Source organism: Carassius gibelio, chromosome B3 (assembly GCF_023724105.1).
Source record: "Carassius gibelio isolate Cgi1373 ecotype wild population from Czech Republic chromosome B3, carGib1.2-hapl.c, whole genome shotgun sequence".
Classification (NCBI taxonomy): domain Eukaryota; kingdom Metazoa; phylum Chordata; class Actinopteri; order Cypriniformes; family Cyprinidae; genus Carassius; species Carassius gibelio.
In genome coordinates, this window is record NC_068398.1 from 32585372 (window position 1) to 32603658 (window position 18287).

The 18287-nt window shown below is 37.1% G+C and overlaps 1 protein-coding gene across 12 annotated transcripts in view; it reads left to right on the forward strand.

Moving 5' to 3' along the window:
• The window catches only part of LOC127953119 (NACHT, LRR and PYD domains-containing protein 12), a 179265-nt gene that overhangs the window by 115754 nt on the left and 45224 nt on the right, over positions 1 to 18287 (forward strand). For 3 of the 12 annotated variants that reach the window (XM_052552050.1, XM_052552048.1, XM_052552054.1), the window contains exon 1: positions 10542 to 10619. The exons of the other annotated variants lie outside the window; for them this stretch is intronic. The gene's annotated coding sequence lies outside the window, so the exon portion shown is untranslated. Of the gene's footprint in view, positions 1 to 10541; positions 10620 to 18287 lie in introns of those variants that run through there. 12 annotated transcript variants of the gene reach the window in all.

Below are 18287 nucleotides of genomic sequence, written 5' to 3' on the forward strand. Positions count from 1 at the left end.
ACAACCACGGGCTTCCCAAGACGTCACTTCAGCCACTACTGAACTTCCAGCCAATCAGCGACACCGGGATAGCCCCTTTCAGTCCCTTTCACAGGACATGAAGGCAACGTATCCCCAGATATTTGTTGTGCTGGTGTATCTAATACAATTTTAACCTCATTGAGGAACTCAATGCGAGCGCTAATTACGTGATTGATGGTTGTTCATGTCTATGCAATTTAACGTATTGCTGTGAACTTGGGATTCCATATTTCCATTCTCTAACTTTCGATCTTGCTGCAACTTGTGTGAATGTGTGTGTGCGTGCGTTTATGTGTTAGATTAGTTATATGTCTTAGATTTATCTAATAAAGCCTTATTCATATTGAAAAGAGAAGTATCTTGTGTTTTGTGCTTACAAGTTAATGTCTTAAACTGCCGATCTTGTTACTGTGCTAATTGATAGTGTTTCACTATAGTTTGGATATTAGTGTCTAGCGCAGATTTGATGTTAAACGGCTTGTTCACTGACCAGCCGTGAAACAGTGATTCTGTTCAAATTCCCTTTAAAATCTTAAATGATTCCCTTTGAGCTAAACTGACCTGTTTCCGTTACAAGCGTCTTGTAGAAGCTGCTCTAGAATTCAGTATAGTCTCGGTAGTTTCAACAGACAGACCGGGACATACTAATTCACTCCGCTCAGAGGCCACACCCACAGTTTCCATAGATCTGGCATCGGGTGCCAAATCATTCCCTGTGCTTGTGATAATAAATCCTGTCTGAGGGGAATCTCCCATGGAGAGCCCGCTAACAGACTGATCAGGTCCGCAAACCACGGCCGTGTGTGCCACCGGGGAGCCACCAGCAGCAGCTGTTCCACTCTGTCCAGCCGTATTCTGGATAATACCGCTGGGATCAAACGAATCGGGGGAAAAGCATACAAACTGGTCCTGGGCCAATTGTGAGCTAACGCATCCAAGCCCAGGGGCGATGGAGGGCATAGGGAGAACCATATAACGCGAATAAATCCACTCTCGCTTCTCCGAAAATCTGCCATAAGAGGTTCACCGATTGGGGTTGTAACCTCCATTCCCCTTGCTCCATAGTCTGCCTGGATAGCAAATCCGCTCCGAAGTTAAAACGTCCGGGGACATGAACAGCTCGGATCGACAGAAATTTGTTCTGAGACCAAAGAAGAACATGTCTCGCCAGCCTGCACAGGGGGCAAGAGCGTAATCCCCCCTGATGATTCAAATATAACACAAACGCTGTGTTGTCTGATCTGAGCAGCACATTACGGCCCATCAGCAGATTCAAGAAATACTGGAGAGCCAGAAAAACTGCCAGTAATTCCAACCTGTTTATGTGCCAACTGCGTTGTGTCGCTGTCTACACTCCGTGGGCTGGGCGCCCTTGACAAACAGCTCCCCAACCGGTCAAAGACGCATCCGTTGTGACAGTCTCTTGGAAAGCACAAATCCCCACACTGTAAAAAATTATGCCGTTAAATAACAGTAATTTAGTGGCAGCAGGGGTGCCAGTAAAGTACTGTTAATTTACAGCTTTCAACCATTAATTTACCACTCTTATTTTTTCTTTACAGTATTTTACCATAAATTCTACCATGGAAATTAACTCCACTCCCACTGCTTCAAACAGTTCGAGTTTAAAAACTAGCATTCCTACTATGTTAGTACTATGAACTTATTTCATTTGATTCCACTGAGAAGGAGTATTTCTTAATATAAAGATGCAAACACTTAATGTGCAGTAATAAAGTAACTAAATACATGACTTTTACTCAAATCACTGCGGCTCATTGTAATCTATAGCACACATGTATGTGCCGAAAGTACTTAACACAGAGATCACCACTGTATCAGCGCACCCACATTTACTGTCTTTATATAAAACAGCAGAAGATCAGAATTTGTGGCTCATCATTGACTGAAGCACAGGCTATACTCTCCACCACAATGGTGAACAACAAAACTACATTAAACTAACAGATCTCTCTTGTGCAAACAGACATTAATACAGTCAAGTTCAGTATTTACTCTCATTATCAGTGTATGAGTTTGCATATTTTTTTCCTATGGATGTTCACAAATATTTTGGTTAAATTAACTTTTTTTTTCATTTGGTAAATCTGAAGTTTACATTTTACAGTATATTACTGTTTTTCCTTGACTTAACGGCAAAAAACTGTAGAAAAACACTTTTTTTGCTGGCAACCATTAATTTACGGCAACAAGCTGTAGAAAAACTGTTATTTACTCGCAGCAGGGGTGCCAGTAAATAACTGTTTTTCTACATTTTGTTTCCTGTAAATTAATTACAGTTTATTACTGTTAAATTATGTTTCATGCTGTTTTTTCTTCATCTTAAATCTTTAACCCTTTAAACCCCACAACAAAATCCTCAGTTTTAAATGAACACTTATAATGTGTGCACACTACAGAGTGTTAGAGTAACACTGATTCAGTGAAGTTAATGAGATAATTATGTGATTAATTGATGATTGAGCATTAGTGATAAACACCTTCAGAATCACTGAAGGAAAGAGAAACACAAGATCTACAAATGACTTCAGCCACAGCCTTAGATGAAATCAGCTGAATAAAAGAATACATCAAATCTCTCAAGATCTGATTAAACAACTACTAAAACAGCTTCACCAGATTCACATTACTAACCAGACTGACTTTATTTCTGTCATATGTCTACAGAAGATCTTATGGAGAGTTAAATAGGTTTAGGTGTTTTTCACTACCATGATGGAGATCAGTGTTTACTTTAGTTGGGCTCTTGAACGTGACTTTTCAACAACTAAGGTTTTTTTTTTTTTACATGCTGTAACAATGCATCTTTGGAACTTGTTATAGCAAAACAAAAGTCCACAGAAGAGAAAAATCTGGTATTGTTGTTTAAAGATTGGCAAGAACAAAAACTATTATTTCTAAACTGTGTCTTTTCTCTTATTGAATATTGATACTACAGCATAAGAAGGAACACTGCTGAGCCATAAGTTATGAAAGACTGTTAAGAAAATTTCACTCATAATAAAATAAAAAAAACTTTGTTGAAATTTAGACAGAAACCTCAATAATCAGTGTATGAATCACAACAATGGTGACAATCCACAAAATAAATAAACATATCAGTTCTGAACATCACAACACATGCTACTAAAACTTAAGACAAATGCAAAATTATAAGCACATAAGAATTCAAGAAAATAAGTGAACAATTCAGGGGCATAATTTATTAATGCCGCAATGCATGCTGGGAGTCATGGATGAGTTTTATCCTGCGCTGGTACCCAGCATGCATTGCATCATGAACCTTTTGATTGTCACCATTGTTGAGATTCATATGCTGATTGTTGATTTCTCTCTTTGAGTGTTGTGGGGACTGCTGCCCGAAATATTTCTTAACTAAAACTGTCATTAAATCCATAAATTCTGGTTATCACATTCATGTTTAATCTTACAAAATTGAAGAAACAAAAAAAATTGTGTCATTCACTCACATATTTCAACACCAAATTAATATTTGATTACTATAGCAACACTTTAAGTCAGTCTAGCAGAATATGCCTGACAGAAACAGCCATAATCAGCTAACTATCAAAATTCATAATGCTGTAACAGATGTACCATAAAGATACAAATACAGCAATGAAACAAAATTTAAAGTACAAAAGTCAAGGGTCAGGAGCCCAACTAAAGTAAACACTGATCTCCACAATGGTAATGTCAAACGAAACAGTAACATTATCATCTAAATCTCTGTAATTCTCAGTAAGATCTTTCGATCTCTGATCTCTGATCTAATATAAATAAAGTCAGTCTGGTTAGTAATGAGTGAAGTTGGTAAATCTTCAGTTGATTTCATCTAAAGCTGTGGCTGAAGTCAGTTGTAGTTCATGTAGTTCAATTCACTTATTAGTTTTCATTCTCTCTGTCAGGTGGACTATATTAGTAAACTCATGTGGAATAGTGAATGAGGGTGTAGGGTGTGATTTGAAACACAGCCGCTGAGTGTCGACTTTGAACGTTGTTAATTTACGATATATAGCAGCAGGCTACCTTCTCGAAAATGATGAATATTACCCAGAATGCACTGTTTTAATGAAAAACAGTATGTTACTGTCAAAATTTGGCCGTTTTTTTACAGCGATTTTTAACAGTGCAGCCAAACCCCAGCTAGAAGAAATTCGGTAGACATCCATAGTTTTAACGACATCACACACCTCCGTGTCACCGAAATCGTCCAATGCGGGGTGAAGACAACGGGGTGAAATATTTCGTCTTTTCATCCCCCACTGAAAAGGGCACATGTGAAGTAATCCCAGACAAATTACGGGGAATGCCGCTACCATTAGATCTAAAAGTCTTATGCATTATCTCACTGTCACTGTGCGACATGCTTTGAAGCGCCGCACGCATGACATAATTGACTGAGCGCGCGGGAGAGAAAGTTTTGCTGTCATCGCGTGAGAGTCCAAGTCTATTCCCAGAAAGGTTATCCGTTGAGAGGAAATTAAAACACTTTTCTGGAAATTCGTGCATAAGCCCAGGCTGTTTAAATGATTCAGCACAAGATCCCGATGAGAGTGTGCTTGAGTCTGTGATTGCGCTAACACCAGCTAATCATCTAAATAGTTGAAAACGCGAACGTCCTGGAGCCACAACAGGGCCAGAGCTGCGTCCATGCATTTTGAAAAAGTACGGGGAGCCAGAGCTAAGCCAAAGGGAAGAACGCTGTACTGATACGCTTTGCCCTCTAAAGTGAATCTGAGGAACTTCCTGTGTCTCTTGATGATCTAAATATTGAGGTATGCATCCTTCAGTTCGTTCGTGACAAACCAGTCATTTGGTTGAATCTGAGACAAAATAGACTTTACCGTCAACATCTTGAATTTGCTCGGCCTGAGTGCAAGATTCAAACAGCGTAAATCCAGAATGGGTCGCAACCCGCCGTCTTTTTTTGGTACCACAAAATAACGGCTGTAAAACCCTGAAACCGTCCTTAGAAACAGGGGCATCCACGAGGAAAGATTTATCCTTTTCTTTGATGTCGGTGAGATTAAGCCACAGGTGGCGCTCAACCGTAATCAAACTAGCCATGGAACGGCCCACTGCTCGAGCAGTATGTTTGGTAGCACGTAGCGCCAAATCCCTTGCTCGCCGTAATTCCTTCACTGCCTCGGGTGTGATACCCTCCCCTTCATCTAGTTCTAAATGATGTATTGGTTTCATTTTCAATAGTATGAGTTCTATTATAATTCTGTGGCTAAAACCATCATCAAAATGTTTGTCTAATCTGTCAGCAACCATGGTGTTCTGCATCACCATGTCACACTCGGGTCATATAATACCCAGCTTCTTCTTAGATTTATTGCAAATCTAAGAGATTATTTATTTGAGCAGCAGGTTCAATAGCAGCAGGGTCAAGAGCTAAATGAGAATCCCATTCTCACCTACAGTCTTGTTCAAAATAATAGCAGTACAATGTGACTAACCAGAATAATCAAGGTTTTTAGTATATTTTTTATTGCTACGTGGCAAACAAGTTACCAGTAGGTTCAGTAGATTGTCAGAAAACAAACAAGACCCAGCATTCATGATATGCACGCTCTTAAGGCTGTGCAATTGGGCAATTAGTTGAAAGGGGTGTGTTCAAAAAAATAGCAGTGTCTACCTTTGACTGTACAAACTCAAAACTATTTTGTACAAACATTTTTTTTTTCTGGGATTTAGCAATCCTGTGAATCACTAAACTAATATTTAGTTGTATGACCACAGTTTTTTAAAACTGCTTGACATCTGTGTGGCATGGAGTCAACCAACTTGTGGCACCTCTCAGCTGTTATTCCACTCCATGATTCTTTAACAACATTCCACAATTCATTCACATTTCTTGGTTTTGCTTCAGAAACAGCATTTTTGATATCACCCCACAAGTTCTCAATTGGATTAAGGTCTGGAGATTGGGCTGGCCACTCCATAACATAAATTTTGTTGGTTTGGAACCAAGACTTTGCCCGTTTACTAGTGTGTTTTGGGTCATTGTCTTGTTGAAACAACCATTTCAAGGGCATGTCCTCTTCAGCATAGGGCAACATGACCTCTTCAAGTATTTTAACATATGCAAACTGATCCTTGATCCCTGGTATGCGATAAATAGGCCCAACACCATAGTAGGAGAAACATGCCCATATCATGATGCTTGCACCTCCATGCTTCACTGTCTTCACTGTGTACTGTGGCTTGAATTCAGAGTTTGGGGGTCGTCTCACAAACTGCCTGTGGCCCTTGGACCCAAAAAGAACAATTTTACTCTCATCAGTCCACAAAATGTTCCTCCATTTCTCTTTAGGCCAGTTGATGTGTTCTTTGGCAAATTGTAACCTCTTCTGCACATGCCTTTTTTTTAACAGAGGGACTTTGCGGGGGATTCTTGAAAATAGATTAGCTTCACACAGACGTCTTCTAACTGTCACAGTATTTACAGGTAACTCCAGACTGTCTTTGATCATCCTGGAGGTGATCATTGGCTGAGCCTTTGCCATTCTGGTTATTCTTCTATCCATTTTGATGGTTGTCTTCCGTTTTCTTCCACGTCTCTCTGGTTTTGCTCTCCATTTTAAGGCATTGGAGATCATTTTAGCTGAACAGCCTATCATTTTTTGCACCTCTTTATAGGTTTTCCCCTCTCTAATCAACTTTTTAATCAAAGTACGCTGTTCTTCTGAACAATGTCTTGAACGACCCATTTTCCTCAGCTTTCAAATGCATGTTCAACAAGTGTTGGCTTCATCCTTAAATAGGGGCCACCTGATTCACACCTGTTTCTTCACAAAATTGATGACCTCAGTGATTGAATGCCACACTGCTATTTTTTTGAACACACCCCTTTCAACTAATTCAACTAATTGCCCAATTGCACAGCCTTAAGAGCGTGCATATCATGAATGCTGGGTCTCATTTGTTTTCTGAGAATCTACTGAACCTACTGGTAACTTGTTTGCCACGTAGCAATAAAAAATATACTAAAAACCTTGATTATTCTGGTTAGTCACATTGTACTGCTATTATTTTGAACAATACTGTATGTGATAGTGTGGGACAATGTCAGTTTTCACCGAGCTGCTCAGGTAAGGGAATGGTTTAACATCAATGGGCAGTTTATGAACCTGTACCTCCCTCCATACTCGCCTTTCCTGAATCCGATTGAGGAGTTTTTCTCCTCTTGGAGATGGAAAGTTTATGATACACAACCCTACACAAGGGTAAATTTGCTGCAAGCCATGGATTTAGCCTGTGCTGATATAGGTGAGGAATCATGTCAGGGCTGGATACGGCACACAAGAGACTTCTTCCCCCGTTGCCTCAGGGGGGACAATATTGCTTGTGACATCGATGAAGTGCTCTGGCCTGACCCAGCCCAAAGACAAGAAGCACATTGATCATCACATGTTTACTCCTTTGTGTCATGATTCTGCCTTCATGTCCTGATTTTCCTCTAGTCTTGAGGCAGGATCATGACAGGCCCGTGTTTTGTGTACAAGCACATGGCTTTGTCTTTGGGCCATGTGCTTGTGTCGTCTCGTTTCCCTTGCCCCGCCCCCTTGTTATCCTAGTTTGTTCATTATTGCCTTACCTGTGCCACCTGTTGTGTCTTCATTAGTCTTCCTATTTATATCTCCTAGTGTTCTCTGTCTGGTGCGGTTCATTGTGTTATTGTTACACTTTGCTACTTATTGTGACACTTTGAAGATACGTCGTGAGTCTTGTGATTGTTTACTTGTAGTTAGAGTTCTTGTGTTAAGAGTCTTTTGTTTATCATGTCTACCTAGTCTTGTTAGATTATTTGTCCTTGCCCTAGTCGGTGTTTTCCCCCTCGTGGGTTTTGTTTTGCCCTTTTTGTTGATAATAAATCCTGTGTTTTGTGCATCCTGTCTGCGTTTGAGTTCATCCCTTACCCCCCACGTGACACTTTGATTTCTGATTTTATATTACAGTACATTGTAGGCTGTATACTGTACAATAAACAAATTGTTTGGCCCTGAACATTGTGCTTTCCATTTGTGAACAGTACTAACTGATCTATAGATTTTGAATGGTTGCAGGTTCATATCAACAAAGAACAATAATTACATTATCACAGAGACCAAGGACAAGTTTATGAGATGCAGGGTACAGTACTGTAAAAATATTGGTAGAAGGATAAAGAACCAAAAAAACAACAACAAGCAAAGAGCAAAGCAGAGTAGTCATTTCTGATACATTTTAGCTACTGTGATACAATGTGTTTTCATTCATCAAAAGACAAATGATGGAAAGATATTAACTTTGATTTGAGATTAAAAATGTACTTTCAAAATTCAATTCAAGTTTATTTGTATAGCGCTTTTTACACTGCAAATCATTACAATGCAACTTTACAGAAACTTACATTTCTACAATATTAAGTAGTAGCTTATAAGTGGTGACTGTCAGTTTGTGCACGTATGACAGGATTTTTCAGAAAAAAATTATACAAGACGTAGTCAGCCAGACGATGTAGCAATATTTGTTAGTTCTGTTTGTTGAATCAGGGTCAGCATCATCTCTTCTCAGGTGTTCTGGATCCAGACTGAAGCTTGTGTAAATTCTAGCTGTGGCAAAACATAGAAACAAATAGAGACATCATTAGCATAGCTGCTGATCCAACAAAGTAAAATTAATTAGTTTAACCCAAGCTAAAGAATAAGAATGCACATTTTTAGAGATATATTATTCGAATGCTTGGCGAAAGAGATGCGTTTTTAATCTAGAGAATGTATTTTCTACTTTTTGCTGTATTGTTTACTGACTGCTTGATAGTGTATATCATTTTGATCACTTTGTTAATGATTTGAGAGCAGTGTTTGATTTTGAACACAGGTAAAACTGTTTTGAGGGCGAAAGTTTCCTTTTGCAAGACGAATCAGAGGTTTTGTTAATAGTGCTTGAAGATGAGGTTTTGTGTTCAGTGTTTTCAGAAAATGGCGCAAGGTTTCAGAAATTGGGTTTTAGCAATTGAGAAAAACTGTAATAGTAATAATATAATAATGACCACTATCAAATATCTTGTTTAAAATATTTCTTATTTAAATTCAAGTGAGCACTATACGTGTTTGTCTTTATATCATTCAAAGACCTTGGGTGCACAAATTGTCCTTGTTTTGTTAATTATGAAAAAACATTCCATTCCATTTTTTATTATTATTATTATCATCATGTACTTTGTAGACGGTCCTTAGCTGGCCTAAGTGCTAGGGCGCTGCTGCTGAAGACTTTATGTGTTGCAACAAATTGAGGAGAATTAAAACAATTAAACTGCGATGTGTGTTCAGTTCTACGTTCTATTGCTTTTCAGATAAGCCATTTTTATACAATTACACTCATCCACTAAGAATTTATAGATTTTTTTCTCGGCTGAATATCTGTCTAACATCCAACATCAAACGTCGAACCAACTTTATATCGGTCAGCTAACAGAGCACTGGACTCCATTTTATAAGATTCAAGAACAAAACGTCTTCGCAGGTCACGGTAAGTTTGTTAAAACGTTTCAAACCTGTAATATCAATACGGAAAATTTCAGTCTAAACAGACCTCAGACGAACTCAAACACTTTACAGTTTTATCAAACAAGAGCGGATTTTTACTTACGTGCTACTTCAAGTAAACTAACACGTCATACAACGTTTTTACTAAACGTTTTTAAAGCATATGGTATTTATGCTATTTTATGCTACTGTTGGTCTTGTTCTGTTCTATAGACTGACAGACGAACATGAGCTGCATCACTTAACTTTATTCAACTCCTTTCAGTAACCAAGAATACACACGTGACTCTGGATGTCATTATATCAGATGACCACTAGATGTCCTCATAAACTCATATGTATAACATATACAATATGTTACAGGTCCTATTTGATACAGTGTGTGGATAATATGTGAATATTTTGTTAATCCGTAAAATAAATGTTTGATATAGTCATATGTAGTAATCCAGTGGTTCTCAACCTCGTTTCCACTGGGCATCAGTCTCATGCATTATAAGCATTAGCCTACTGTCACCAGGACAAACCACACATATTATGATTACAGTCATTTCAGCCGCTCCCTAAACACAGAGTATGAGCTTCGCAGTCTGCCGTACTCCAAGGGGACACGCTCAAAAAAATAAAAAAAAATAAATAAATAATAAATAAATAAACCTTCCGTTATGTTAATATAACAATTAACATATACATAAATAAAATATTTAATATATATATCATTATACATTTTACAGTGAATGCATTACAAAAAACACTATTTTTGAACACTATTGCCGCGATTGTTTTTCATGGCCGTGGGTAGCGACTCCAATAACATGATATTTATACACGCGAATTTTGTCATGAGAACCCCCCAAAAACAATTAAGTGGGGATACCCTCGAAACGAGAATGGGCTAGTTTTGTTAAGGGATTGGACGGTTTTTCTTGTGAAAACCTGGCAACCCTGCAAACCAGTCTCTGAAAGAAACCGAAAGCAGTAGCAGAGCACCAGGCTCCATTAGAAGATTCCAGGTAAAAAATGTCTTCGCTGGTTGCGGTAAGTTTGTTAAAAAGCTTGAAACTTTTAATATCATTACGGAGCATTTCCGTAAAAAAATGACCTCATACGAACTCAAACACTAAACAGTTTGATCAAACACGAGCAGATTTTTACTTAACGTTGCTGTGCCAAAGTTACTTCAGGTAAACTAACACGTCATAGCTTACGACGCTTTAACTAATCGGCGTTTTAAAGCATAGTTTATGTTATTATATGTTATTGTTGTACTTGTTTGATACAGTGTGTGGATAATATGTGAATATTTTGTCAATACTTAAAATAAATATTTGGGTAGATTACAGCCCTATACTATAAATTAGCCTTAAACATTATAGTTGTACATTAATACGAGATACAAAGACGAAAACAGGTAATATATTTAAAAATAAAGAAATAAATAATCAGTGTTGGGCAAGCTACCAAGAAAATGTACACACTAAAAAATGTTACCCAACGTAAAAATAACCCAACGAGTAACCCAACTATGGGTTGGTATAGCACCTTCCCATCTATGGGTTATTTCAACCCAACCCATTGGGTTAAAATCCTGTTGGGTTAAAAGTTACCCAACAGTTGAGTTAATTATTTATATTAATTAACATCAGTATTTTTATTAAAAATTACTTAATACAACCATATTTTGAAACTACTTTGTTGTAACTTACAGATTTTATTTTAATATGCAAATAACACATTTACAAATATATTTTAAAATATTTTATTTAAATATACAAGAACATGTAAAAATACAACTGACATTTTCAAGATGTACAAATGTGTCAATTCATATTCATATCAAAACACACAAACGTGCAAATACAGTTCACAGCTGTGGCCTAATGGTTAGAGAGTTGGACCTGTAACCCAAAAGTCACATGTTTGAGTCTCGGTGCTGGCAGGAGTTGTAGGTGGAGGGCGTGAATGAACAGTGCTCTCTTTTCCCCTTCAATACCCATGGGTGAAGTGCACTTGAGCAAGGCACTGAACCTCCAGTTGCTCTCCGGACACTGGATGTGTGTTCACTTCTGACTGCTGTGTGTGTGTGCACTTGGATTGGTTAAATGCAGAGCACCAATTCCGAATATGGGTTACCACACTTGGCAAATATTTCGACTTTCAAATAAAATTAACAAAAAATATAATAAAACAAAAAATAATCATAAAATCAAGTAATAATAAAAAATATACTGCTGGACCTACTGATGATCAATAAAATAAAAAAAAGTTTTTTTACTGATTACTAAATACAAAGTTTTTAAGGAGGAGACAGTGTGCAGAAGAAACTATTAAAGACTGTGTGTTACAAAAACTCTCAAATATGAGCAGAGGGCTTTGGGAAGTAGATGTAATATACAAAGAAAAGTTTAAAACACAGATCGACTGCTTGTAGTATCGTCTTCTGTTCCATCGCCTCCCCGTTTAAAATAATAAAATCTTGGGAGGAGTTTTCCTTGTCACCAAGCACCAGGACATGTGGATTCTGTCTTGTCTCGTGATTCAAGTACAGCACTAATTAGTGCCAGCCTTAAAATAATAATAATAAAAACAAAAGTTCAGTTAACATGCATTGTGATGATATTTCATTGATACACTCACTTTACAAATGAGCGAATTTAAATGAGTTAAAAGCTATAGCAAATGTAAATTGGTTAAAGTGATAATTCACCCAAAAATGAAAATTCTGTTTTTTATTCAAAATATCTTCTTGGAACTATTAGTATTGTACAACGTGTGTCTTATACAAAATAAATAAAGGTGACTTGACCACACAGGGCACTGTAATTTTAAGTGTTGCTTTTACTTACAGGTTGAATGACAATGAAGGACCGCTTCGTTTCCGTGTATGATGTGCACACCATTTTTCCATTTGTGTGGTATGGTGCAGATGGCAGGAAGGATTTTAACCCCTTAACTGTAACCCCCCATTTTTTGAATAGGCATTAAAGTGCACTATCCAAACTAAAATTGCTGTAATTTATGAACACTTTGGAATATAAACATAAGGTTGGTCTCTTTTTAAAGAAAACAATGAGCAGATTTTGGCAAAAGTGGAATTCTTTCAAAAAATGTAAGTATCAAAAAGTTATAGAAGTTTAAATTACTGTAAATAATATACGCTATATTAATTTTATTTTACTTTATTTATTATAAATATTTTACATAACAGGTTTTACTCTAAAATTGGTAGAAAATTTAAGCCTTGTGTCTAAATAAGTGATGTTATAAATTTGAAGTTGATATGAAAAAAATTGAGGTTCCTCTGAGATTTTATTTAGGGCGTCATACCACAAACAGCCACTGGGTTCCATCAAAACTATTTTGAATTTTGCATAATGAATTTTTCTCTAGATTTTTCTGTGAATTTTACTTCTATCTCAAAATAACCACCAAATATGAAATACTGAGATTCAGACCTTTCCGATGATATGTTTGTTGCCAAGATTATAAAAAGTTTTGGTTCTAGAAGACTGTAATGCATTATGTTTTATGACACCTGGCCCTGCCCACTAAGGGGGAGGTGACCGCCATTAGATTTTAAAGGACCATTTCCATGGTAAAGCAATGTCCGATTTCAAAATGGTTTTCACAGGATGAATCTTGGGCTTCTAAGCTTTCAAATGATATATGATTCATGATGATTACTAAAAGATTTGATAGAGAAAAAAACAACAACAAAAAAGAGTGCCAAGCGTCCCACAGGTGGGCAGTGACAGTTATGGGACAATGTCTGCACAAAGGCCTTTAAATTAAAAAAGTACAGAGAAAGCACAAGTTAAAAAAAAAAATAAGCTCACAGTTTAAATTGTTACAGTCTTTGTGGGGATCTACTATCATTTGCACTAAGAGACATACTAAACCAGTTTTCACTCCCTCATTCCTTTCACTGCGGCTAATGTGAGTAAATTTTTCCACCCTTTACCCTTTGACTGATTTGGACTTGTAGGGAGGAACAAAAGTAGTAAATGAAAGGAAGCTTTCTTGGACAGAATGCAACAATACACTTATTTCACCTCATTTGTCCTTTTTCATAATTTTTGGAAGTCATAGGTCTAAGTAAAATTTAAAAACTTGTGTATCATTAATTTAAATAGATTACTTACCTTGAAATGTTTCAGTTAACAGGCAGAAATTCTATTGTTGCATTTTTTCCTTCACAAAAAAGTCCATTGTCTAAAACATAAGTATAAACACATTTAGTACAACAAATTTAAAAACCATCTCAATCAATCTAGCTTCATAAGAGAAACTGCTGTAATTATAGGGTATTCTAATAGATGCAATAAATCATAAAAACACTTTTACAGTACAATTAATTAGTGCTGGTGCGCTAAGACGAATATGGCTTCTGTTTTACGCTCCCCTCTTAAAGGTTGGTTGTAGGAGTAACGTTAAAGAGTAACTAAACCCTAAACCAACTTTGTTTCGTTAATGATCTATAATAATGGGGCTTTATTAGTGCTGTTCATTGTTTCAAGTAACTTTTTTGACATTTGAGTATGAAGTGTTTTAATTCTACAATATATGGTGTAAAAACGTCTGAGTGCTGCCCTCTTCAGGTTGAACGGTGGCTACTGCAGTTGATTTTTCCTATTGGATGTTGCGGTGGCAAGTGACGTAAGCGGTGGCAGGTGACGTAAGCAGTTTCCAGCTCACCACGCCCCTTGGTACGAGCTACCACGCCCCTGGCAGTATAAAACCATCTTGTTCCGTCAAAATCACTTTTGGAATTGCGAGTATTGAAAACGATCAGGTTAGACTAATATAGCATCTATTTAGCATATCAATTATATAGTTATTTAGATCTTCAAGTTAGCGTAGATTTATCTGTATTTAGTACAGTGGTCAGGATGGTGGTACGTAGGTGTAGTGTTGCTGGTTGCGACAGCACTGCTGGACTGCATAGTTTTCCAGCAGACTTTAAAATTAGGCGCCAGTGATTGCATGCACTTGGCCTGGAAGACCGTGAGTTCCCGCCTAGAGCTGGAGTGTGCAAACTGCATTTTACGCGGGATTGCTTCTCCAACGCAATGGAGGTGGAGATGGGCTTCTCCACACAGCTCGCGCTGAAAAGCGACGTGGTGCGGGAGTTAAGACCGCAGTTTGAGCCAGTTGCTCAAATTGATATGAACAAACACCTCGACATCCTCCACTTCAGATGAAGGTAGGTGAGAAAAGTCCTCAACTTCAAATGATCGCTCTGTTGCAAAGCTATAGCTACTTGCGTCATTACAGTCACTCTCCATTTTAGCTTCTCTGACAGCAGCTGTCAATCAATCCGTCACTGCGGGTCTCAGGTTCACGCCGCTCTCGCTCAGCCCCACCCTCGGTTCATCCCCTTTATCTCTGCTGTGATCTGCCCACTTTTCAGCATTTTTCAAATATTGTCAGTGGGTGGAGTCAAGCTCTGACCAGGGGTTTAGTTACACTTTAACGTTATGTAAATTTGGGGCACTGGTATACATTTTCGCTGAAAGAGCGGATTACCTCACAACTGCGCGCTTTTCTTTAGTCTGGGTTTTGAAAGTTTATAACAGAAAATTGCAGGTTCATTCAAACGATTCTCGCGGAGTCTGCTGTCTGTCGCATGACTAATGTGTGTGAGCTCAGCTCGAGCAGCTTCTTTCACTGGTCCGATCCGATAAATGGTCCGTGCGGCTTTTCTAACATTTTTATTAACTTTAAGTAATACTTGTCTAAACATTTTTTGCAGCTAATCTTTTAGTGTATTAATACTGGCGAACAAACAGGAATAACATTCATTTACTATCGATCTGATTATCTGGGGGAAACAAACGGACTAAAGGGAATTAAAACTTTTTTAACGTGTAAAAAAAACAAGAATTAACGCATCAGACACATTACTTAATGTTATGACAGTTTTATACATCATACGATTATATTAGCCCTTGTGCGGCCCTCATTTGGGAGTCACACTCAGGGTCTTCACGGTCATAAGTGACCGGACACCTAAAATGTAACTTTTTTGCCCCCCAGTAAAATCAGTGGAATATATTTTTATTCAATAATATTTTTTCTTTTTTCTTTTGTATTTTGAGAAAATTTTAAGGTATTAATTCATATTTATGCAATAATTATGAACAAATTTTCTCATAGAAAATAGTACATAATTTTTTTTTCTAATTTTTCTAAATTATTTTCGAATTAATGTTGTATTTCAGATTAAACCAGAGACTAGGCCTTTCAAATACATTTTTTTTGAAGATTTTTTAGCGCCACCTGGTCAGAGCAAAGAAAGAAAAACATGTAAGTGCATGGTGCAACCACTTATTACCAGTATAGGAATCTATAGAGAGGCTTGTGAATTCCCTTTTTGTTTTTAGACATAATTGCTTACTCATATTAAGTAGTGGACTTGAATATATATTAATACATTCTAAAGAGTACTTTTTGTATATTTTTTTTATATTTATTCTGTTATAAATAATGATTTCATGCATTATTTGCATTAAAGTTTTTGCATTATGATTGCAATCAAACCTGAACATATTGTTCAATGGCACAGAGCTCCTGCAAAAAAATAAAAAATAAGAATCCTCAGAATGGTGCAAAGGACCAAGTCTGAGTTTCTAAGTGCACTGACAAACCCAAGAGGCAGCGCTTGCTTCTCATCGCTGTTTTACAGACAGCAGGTCATAGGTGTGTGCGTGTGTGCGCGCGCGTGTGTGTGTGTATGTGATTATTTAGAGTGTCATACCTTCACTGCTGTTAGATTTTCTCTGCATTATGACTGAATTATTGAATGGATTTCACATTCTCAAAACTTTGCTCTGTGTTACAGACACAGTAGTTCATAGGTGTCTATGTGTAAGTATGTGTGTGTGTGTGTGTGTGTTTGTGTGTGTGTGTGTGCATCTGTGTGTGATTGGATGTGTCAATATCACACTCTTGATGTTTTATAGTGTCATCCCTTCACTGCTGTGCACTTTTTTTCAGTTTTGTGATCGATTTGTAGATTGTGTAAACAAATATTCTCTGAATTGTTGTATTTTTGTCTATTTCCCATTCATTTCCTATGGACGGTCATTTTTGACCGAAGACCATGAGTGTTACTATTTTTTTTACACCCACTTAGACTGTTCGAATCATGCCCTCAATTTTTTTGTGTGTTCACACCCCAAATGCCATGAAGGTCACCGCATTTCATATCATTCCGATGAAGCTGTGATTTTTAACATTTCAAAACGTAAAATATTCCGGTCAGAAATGACCGAAGACCGCACAAGGGTTTTAACAGTTACTTACCCTTCATAATCAGGCAGGCTGCCGCTGTTGTCCGCGCTGAGTCTCTGACTGGACCGTTAACATTTGAACAGGAGTGAAGCAGGAAACATATTTAACCCAACAGTTGGGTTATAACTAAAAATAACCCAACGATGAAAAAAAATTACCCAACAAATTTTAAGATAACCCAGCACATTGACCCAATATGTGTAACCCAACGGTTGGGTTAAAAAAACAACCCAACGTTTTTTGCTGTGTAGTGAGCTAAGCTACAGTTACTCTACAGTAAATAAAGCTTCACTAGACTGAAGCTACCCCCTTGGAAATGTAGCAAGCTAAGCTACATCAACAGTAGCTTGCTAAATCTAAGCTACTTTTAAAATTAAATGTTTATGTTGAACACGTTTTATTACAAGTCAATGCTATCTCAGTGCTCAAAACTGTCAGTCAAACAGATAGGCAGGTGTAATTGTTTAGTTTAATAGTTTTTTGTGTTCCTTATCAATTTGGCAACAAAAACAATCAAAATACATGTAATTAACAATGTGCGCACAAGTTAGTGTGTGCACCTGTTGCATGGGCATGCTAAATATACTGTAGGCTTTTGCAGAACTGCGGTGGACATCCAACCCCGCCCACATCCAAGTGTGACGTCAGACCCCACGCCTCTGCCATACGTAAAAATATGTCATCGGGTGGTGCCAGGTGAACAACAACTATGTGTTGTGCGCATGTGCAAAAATGGCGGAAGTATGTAGTTTCGGGGATCAAATTATATTATGTTAATTTTCGTTTTACTAATACAGGTTAAATAACTTGTATTAGATCAATTTAAATAGTACAAATTAAACCTAGGCCACATCTCTAATGTATGGAAATAAATTCATCCAAACAGCCGGTAAAACGACTGCATTGGTTGATTATACTTGGGCAAATTAATAAAATATTTATACCTTTCGCTGTTCGATTATGTAATGACAAATTCACATATTTTATGATCGATTGTAACATACCTTAGACAATATCAAAGACAATTTTGTTTAAGGCATTTTTAATTATCTAATTCTCTAAAAATATGTTGGGAACGTTAGTGATCATATCACTATTTTAAGGATATATATGGGTGCTATGCAATAACTGGAATCCTCCCCTCTTTATTTTTTTATTTTTTAAATGTGTTTATTTTTCATATTTCTTTTATTTTAAATAAAAAAATATTCCTGACTTTGGCAAATTTATATACTTCATTTGGTTTTAAGTATTTTTATTTTCCTTTTAATTATATACAAGAACAATTATGATCTACAAACTAAAATATTTTATATGTGCATGGAAAAAAAGTTTATCACCCCGCAAAAAAGAGCAACTACATTTGCATGATAGGATTGATGGTTCTCTATATAGACTAAGCTACACATACAT